The sequence below is a fragment of the Lynx rufus genome, unplaced genomic scaffold, assembly GCF_022079265.1.
Source record: "Lynx rufus isolate CCGP_SWC_20201006 ecotype Redwood Valley unplaced genomic scaffold, mLynRuf1.p SCAF_11, whole genome shotgun sequence".
Lineage (NCBI taxonomy): Eukaryota > Metazoa > Chordata > Mammalia > Carnivora > Felidae > Lynx > Lynx rufus.
Genome location: NW_025814825.1, coordinates 29679632 through 29685870, shown reverse-complemented (window position 1 = coordinate 29685870; position 6239 = coordinate 29679632).

Sequence of the window (6239 nt, the reverse complement as noted above, 5' to 3'; positions counted from 1 at the left end):
GCCCCCCTCCCAGGGAGCTTGGGGTCTTCACAGGTTAGTGCTTCAAGGGGTGACCAGACATCCCCGTGGTAGCTGGGCTTCTGGGACCATCACGTGGCATGGCAGATCCTGGAGACGCCTCTGGCAAGGCACAGATGAAGCTCGTGCTGCCTCAAGCCAATAGAAGCTCCTCCTTCCTGGCCAGGGGGTGGGGAAGTCCCCGTGCTTTCCCCAAGAGAGACCACCGGCCCCATTTCACACAAGGCTGCTCCAGCCCCAAGAGCCAATGAGCTTCTCTTGCTCCTGACACGGGGCCCAGCAAGGCCTCTTTGTCCATCTCGCGTCAGATGCCGCAATCCAGCTCTGAAGGCCCAAGGATGCGTGGGCTATTTAAGCATCTCAAAGGCAGGTGTGAAGGCAGCCATAGACCCCAAGCCCCAGCCGAGCTGGCTCAGGATGTGCAGGGAAGGCACGGCTGCAGGCCTTCAGGAGGGGGGCAGCTCGAGCAATGGGCCGCATTCTCTGCGTGCTCTGGGGCTGGCCCTGTGCCACCGGAGTTGCACAGCCGCTCGGGGACACAATGCCACACTGTGCTCCCTGCAGGGGAAACCAGGCCGGATGAGTGAGGCTCATTCCAGAAGCATCACTGAGGACTCCCTGCCTCCCCACCACATAAACTTTCCCGAGATTCCAAGGAGATGATGTAAACTGAAAGGTCCTGAAAGCCGACGACAATCTGGCGGTGGAGCCTGCAGCACAGGACACAGTACCTCCGGCAGGCAGGGACCACGGGGGTGGTGCCCTGGAGACACTCAGCACAGAGAGGTGGCCCCGCCACGCGTGGGTGTGGGTGCGGGTGCGTGGTGGCAGAATAGGTGACAAATGCACATTTGTTTAAAATGTAAGGGGGGGAAGAGGAAGGAAAGAGGGGGGAGATAGGAGAGGGGGCGGGCAGGCTAGCCCTCTGCCCCTGGGCTGTGGAAGTGACAGTCCGCTTAGAATGAAGGAAGAAATTCGAATCAGACCTTCCCTAAAGGAATTTCACCGTGGTATTTGTTTCTAAAGAGCGTCCTCTGGTCTGTGGGATTGTGGCAAGGAGGAGCAGACCCGTTACTCTTGGGAAGCAAGCTCGATGAATGGGCAAGCTCAAAAAAATAGCTACACCGTTGACCAGTTTGTGCCACAGCAACTCCTCCAGCACGCGCTCTAGGTTCTGGGTAAGAAACACGTGTTCCTTCCACATCCCCTGGGAGTTACACAGCAAATGTGTGGGAATACAGCCGGTCCGGTCATCGCTTTGGTGCCAGAATCCCATAGGTGTCGCAAACGAGCAGCCCTCTTCCTGCACGAACCCGGGTCTCCTGTAAAACCAAGTGAGAAAAAAACAAAGAAATATGTTCCCATGAACCCTCGATGCCGGAAGCAGCAGAGCTGTTTAGCTGCCACCAAAGAAGAGCTTCGGGGTCCCAGGGTCCACGGGGGAGAGTGAAGAACATTGGTAGACAGGGACGGCCCCCAGCTCCTACCGGGCCAGGTGTCCCAGGCAGGACCCCGGTGCACAGAAGGAGCCCACGTGGAGAGGGGGCAGGGCTCCTGCATCCGTCACACGTGGAGGGGGACATGATGGGCACAGACACCCTCACAGCATAGGCGTGGCGGGCTTCTGGGGAACCCCAAAACTTCTGCTCTGTTCTCAGAACCCAAGCCAGTAGAGTGGAATGGATGCCCAGGTCGCAAGAAGCCAACCCCGAAGTGTGATGTCAGAGTGTCAGATTTCTAATAAACTTCTGTAAACCCAAGGGCTAGAGCATTGCTTGGTATGGTCCCTAGAGGGAGCTGCACGTTGGGGGTTCCAGGTGACACGGTGTGCGTACCATCCTGTGACATCTGGGCTTCCTGGTGCCCGTCCTCAGTTAAGGGAGAGTCTGCAGGGCTCTGGAGCAAGAGGTTTGGACAGTTACGGTCTCACCTCGCTCAGCAAAGTAAAGCTCTCACTCTTACTGCCGCCCAAAACCACAACAAAGCTGGGATGAGGTCGTTAAATAGGCTGCAGCCCGTGCCTCTATCAGTAGACCAGACGAGAAAGTGGCACCTCGTGAGAAGCGGATGAATACCACATGTCGCCATTTGACTCTCGGCCGAGACACTCTCCACCCACGTCCTCATCCCCTGCTATCCCTGTGAAGATGGTATAATGACCCTTATCCCTGACAGGGACAAAGACCAGAGGGACTGACCCTAGCCTGTCCCGTTCCCTTTCTCAGCAGAAAGTGGAGCAGACATTCCGTAGATGTGGAACAGGGCAATTGGAAGTAGAACAGCGTTGGGCTGGGATCATTGGCTCTGCCTCTAACATGCTGATTGACCTTGGCCAGCCTTCCTCAGGTCTCTGGTCTCGGGTTCTCCCCGTAGTGTGTGGGAAGAACAGCTTTCTCTCAGGGTTGGTGCAATGACTCAACTGAGAAAAGTGGGGAAAATGATGTTCAGATTACACACCACCCATCTCCAACGTCCCCATCGCTGTGGGGGCCTCACGCTGTGTGCGAGTGCTCTTCAAGGAGGCCCCAAAGTAAGGAAGCACTGAGGAAACACCACCAGCATATGTCTCAGTGGCAAGGCCACTCCAGAGTCCAATGCTTGAGCCTCGGAAGGGTGTAGCCACCATCCTCCGGCTTCGACAGAGAGCCACAGCGGACCCTCAATCAGGAGGACCCATGCCCTGGGGACCATCCAGGATGTCCTCTCTGACTCCCATCAGTACTAAGGGTTGTTTTCCTTTTTTTTTTTTTTTCCATTTTTTAGTTTTTAAGATGTATTTATTGAGATATAATTCACACACCATAAAATTCACCAACTTAAAGTACACAATTAAATGGTTTTTGGTTTTTGTATAGTCATCATCAGATTCATCACAATCTAAGTTCCCAAAATTTTCATCATCCCCCCCAAAAAAACCTGGTACCCATTAGCAATTACCACCCCAGCCTCACCGAAAGCAACCACTAATCTACTTTCTGTCTTTATAGATACTCCTATTCTGAACATTTCATATAAATGGACTCATATAATATGTGAACTTTTTTACTTGCTTTGTTGACTTAACCTAATGTTTTCAACGTTCCTCCATGTTGTAACATGTATCCTCATGTTACCCCTTTTTTGTAGCTGAATACTATTCCATTATATGGATATGTCACACACACACTGTGTGTCACTGTTCATCTGTTGATGGACATCTGGGTTGTTTACACTTTGTGCCTATCATGAACAATGCTGCTATGAGCATTCATCTACAAGTTTTGAGGTAGATATATATTTTCATTTCTCTTAGACGTATGCCTAGGGGCAGAATTGCTGGGTCAAACAGTCACTCAACGTTTAACTTCTTGTGAAACTGCCAATCTGTTTTCCAAAGGTGCTGCACCATTTTACATTCCAACCGTGTATGAGGGTTCTGGTATCTCCACATCCTCACCAACATTTGTTACTGTTTGTCTTTTTTATTACAATCATCCATTCGTTATGGTTTTGATGTGCATTTCCCTAATGACTCACGGTATTGAGCATCTTTTCATGTGATTATTGACCATTTTTGTATCTTCTCTGAGAAATGTCTATTCAAATGCTTTGCCTTTTTTAAACTGAGTTGTCTTTTACTTGTGAGTTGTAAAGGTTTCTTACCTATTCCAGACACTTGACCCTTATCAGATGCATGATTTGCAAATATTTTCTCCCTTTCTGTGGGTTGCCTTTTCACTCTCTCGGGGGTGTCCATGAAGCACAAAAGATTTAATTTGGGGGGAAGTCCAATTTACCTATTTCTTTTCTTTTGTTGCTTATTCCTTTGTGGTCAAATCTAAGGGGCCATTGCCTAACCAAAGGTCATGAAGATCTATTCCTATATTTTCTTCTAAGAGTTTTGTAGTTTGGGTTCTTAAGTTTAAAAATATCAGCTTGGGAGTAATTTTGAGCATGTTGTGATGTGGAATCTAACTTAATTCTTTTACTTATGGATATCCAGTTGTCCCAGTACCGTTTGTCAAACTAAATTGTTAACGGCACCTTTGTTGAAAATTCATAGACCATATATTTCTGCACTGGTAACTCTATGCCATTGATCTGTGCATCTGCCCTTATATTGCCACAATTTCGACCACTGTAACTTTGTAGTAAGTGTGTTTTGAAACTAGGAAGTGTGAGACCACAATTCTGACCACTGTAACTTTGTAGTAAGTATACTTTGAAACTCAGAAGATTGAACCCCCCAACTTTGTTCTTTTTTAAGATGGTTTGCCGATTCAAAGTCCCTCATGTTTCCATATGAATTTTAGGATCAACTTGTCAACTTTTGCAAAAAAGCCAGCTGGGGTTTTGATAGGGATTTCATGGACTCTGTAGACCAATTTTGAGAGCATTTCTATCTTCGCAATGTTGTCTTTCCACCCAAGAATACATGGTGCCCTCCACATATTTAGATCATCTTCAATTTCTTTCAACGTTACGTGCAAGTTTTGCCTCTCTTTGTTAAAATTATTCCTAAATATTGTATTCTTTTTTTCATGCTTTCGTAAACGGACTGGTTTTCCTTTCTTCTCCAGCTTTATTGAGGTACAATTGACAAAATTATGTATACTTAAGTGTACAAAGTAATGATTTAATATACATATACATTGTAAAATGACTTCCACAGTCAATTAACACATCTATCATCTTTTTCGGAATGTGTCCCTTTCACCCAAGTTATCAACTTTGTTGGTGTAATATTGTTCATAATATTACATGATAGTCCCTTTCATTTCTGTAATTTGAGTCTTCTCCCTGTTTTTCTTGGTCCCTCTAACTATAGGACTGTCAATTTTGTTGATTTTTCATTACGGCTTTTACATTCTCTATTTCATGTATTTGTGCTCTAATCTTTCATTTTCTTTCCTCATGCCTACTTTGCATTTGGTTTGCTCTTCTGGTTTCTTCAGGTAGAAGTTAGGTTGTGGATAGGAGATATTTCTTATTTTTCAATGTAGGCATTCACAGCTATACATCTGTCTCTGGGCACTGCTCTAGCTGCATCCATCCCATATGATTTAATATGTGGAGTTTTGTTTTGATTCATCTGAAGGTATTTTCTAGCTTCCTTTGACTTCTTCTTTGGCCTGCTTGCCATTTAACAATATGTTATTTAATTTACACATATTCTTTTTTTTTTATTTTTTTTATGTTCATTTATTTCTGAGACAGAGCATGAACAGGGGAGGGGCAGAGAGAGAGGGAGACACAGAATCTGAAACAGGCTCCAGGCTCTGAGCTGTCAGCACAGAGACCGATGAGGGGCTCAAACCCACGGACCGCGAGATCATGACCTGAGCCGAAGTCGGTCGCTCAACCGACTGAGCCACCCAGGCGCCCCAGATTTACACATATTCTAATTCAACTCCACCGTGTTTGGAAAACACACTTGGCATGACTTCAATTTTTTTAGTTTTCCTTTGAACGTATTTATAATATCTGCCTTGAAGTCTTTGTCACCAAGTCCTACTTCCGGACCCCCTCAAACACTGTGTCTATTGCCTGTGTATCACATGTTCTTTCATTGTATATCTCAAAGATTTGGGTCACAACTGGACATTTTCAATAATATATGATTACCTTGGATACTCGTTCTCCCCCTCCCCAGCCTGTCATCATTTGTCTACTAACTTGGCTGGACCAATTCTGTGAAGTTGATCCGTTTCTCCCATTTGGCCTCTTATGTCCTGCTCAGATGTTTTTCCTGTGTTTAACCTTTTTTTTTTTAATTTTTTAAACATTTATTTATTATTGAGAGACAGAGAGAGACAGAGCATGAGCAGGGGAGGGGCAGAGAGAGAGCGAGACACAGAATCTGAAGCAGGTTCCAGGCTCTGAGCCAGCAGCACAGAGCCCAACGCAGGGCTTGAACTCACAAACTGCAAGATCATGACCTGAGCCGAAGTCAGACATTTAACTGACTGAGCCACCCAGGCGCCCCTCGTTGTGTTTTATCTTTTAGCCTGTTTCTCTAGAAGCCTCCCCTGAGTGAGCATAAGCCCTTTATCAGTTGAAAGTTATGATTAAGTGCCTTTGACCAGTTAGATACTTACCCTTCACTGCTGTGTGTGTGTGTGTGTGTGTGTGTGTGTGTGTGAAACTTGGAGACTTCTATCACAGTTCTAGAAATTTACATTTTTCCCCACACTTAGCCAGGGACCAGTAGCTTGGATGTCGCCTCCCGTGTCACTCCTGAG